General features: G+C 32.7%; 1 long non-coding RNA gene across 1 annotated transcript in view; it reads right to left on the bottom strand.

The window, feature by feature from the left end:
- LOC111486327 overlaps positions 1-1,335 on the bottom strand; it is a 7,120-nt gene that overhangs the window by 3,877 nt on the left and 1,908 nt on the right. The window lies entirely within an intron of this gene.

Consider the following 1,335-nt stretch of genomic DNA (forward strand, 5'->3'; position numbering starts at 1 on the left):
CCCCCCCCCCCCCGCCGGCACCGGAATTGCCCAATCTCAGAGTGGAGAAAGAGTTTTTCCGATCGGGTTGCCGCAGAGCCCAATCTCTATGGCGCGTTAGGGCTCTGTTTGTTTGGGCCTAATTAAATGGGCTTCTCCCATGGCCCAATTCAAACCCAATAATGTCTCGGCCCATTTTCCAGGTAAGCACTTTTTTAATGTTTTTATATTATTTTTAAAAAAAAAATCAAAATTTATAATGCTTTATTATTTTCTTTCATTCCTCTCTAATCATACAAATAATTATTTTTTTATCTTAGAAAAAATAATCGATATCTTATTTACTCAACTATAAACTTTTATTAGTTTATATATTATTTTATTTTACATTACGAGAAACAACAAAATAGAGTAGCATTTATCGTAGAACCAAATTCTTTTTCGAGAAAGCTCGGGAGTGGTTGGATTTTGAACCTACCGCGAAAGTGAGAGAAGATAGGAGGGATGTTAAGAATGGGCCACGTGTCATTATGGATTACCATTGGATTCCCTTTTGAGGATAAAGTTGAGAGGTCAAAGGTTGTGAGTGAGTGAGTGATGTTATTTTGAAGCTTTCAATCTCTCATTTCTTAGCCATTTGTCTCTCTTTATCACTCACACAATGCCTCATATCATTTTTGTGGTACATATCTTCCATTTCATCAACATTGTAATTATTCCTAGATAGACCGAGACAGTGTCTGTTTTGATATTTTCGGTTCAAACAGTGATTCAAGATGAAAAATTCAAACTTCTAATCTTTTAGTTGAATATATATGATTTAACCAGTTGGGTTATGTTTAGATTTGACGATAATTGAGATATTGTTATTTTATATGTGTTTTGAACTTCACGTTCGTTAAAAAGAATACTCTTTATTGTTGGACGGTGGGAATAAAGCTATACTTTTTAATTCTAATGTAGCTAAATGAGAAAATCTCTCTTAGAGCTCGCTCGGAATCTAAGCAGATTAAAGTCCGTTCTTTTTCTTCCTTGGGTTCTCAGGAAAGTCATAAACGGACGTTAAACTTAATTCATTAAATCTCTCTCTTAGGGCTCGCCTAGGATCTAAGCAGATTAAAGTAAGTTTTTTTGTCTTCTTTGGGTTGTCTGGAAAGTCATAAAGGAACGTTGAACGTAATTTGTTAAGGATATTACGATAAAAAAGAAAAGCCGAGTCTTATAATTTATTAAGATACTGAAAAAACATACTCCTAGCAATAAATATCACATCAGCTAAGTTACATTAACATTAACCTCTTTTTTTTTTTTTTTTTTTTTTTTTTTTTTTTTTTTTTTTTTTTTTTTTTTTTTTTT

Source organism: Cucurbita maxima, unplaced genomic scaffold (assembly GCF_002738345.1).
Source record: "Cucurbita maxima cultivar Rimu unplaced genomic scaffold, Cmax_1.0 Cma_Scf00011, whole genome shotgun sequence".
Taxonomy (NCBI): Eukaryota; Viridiplantae; Streptophyta; class Magnoliopsida; order Cucurbitales; family Cucurbitaceae; genus Cucurbita; species Cucurbita maxima.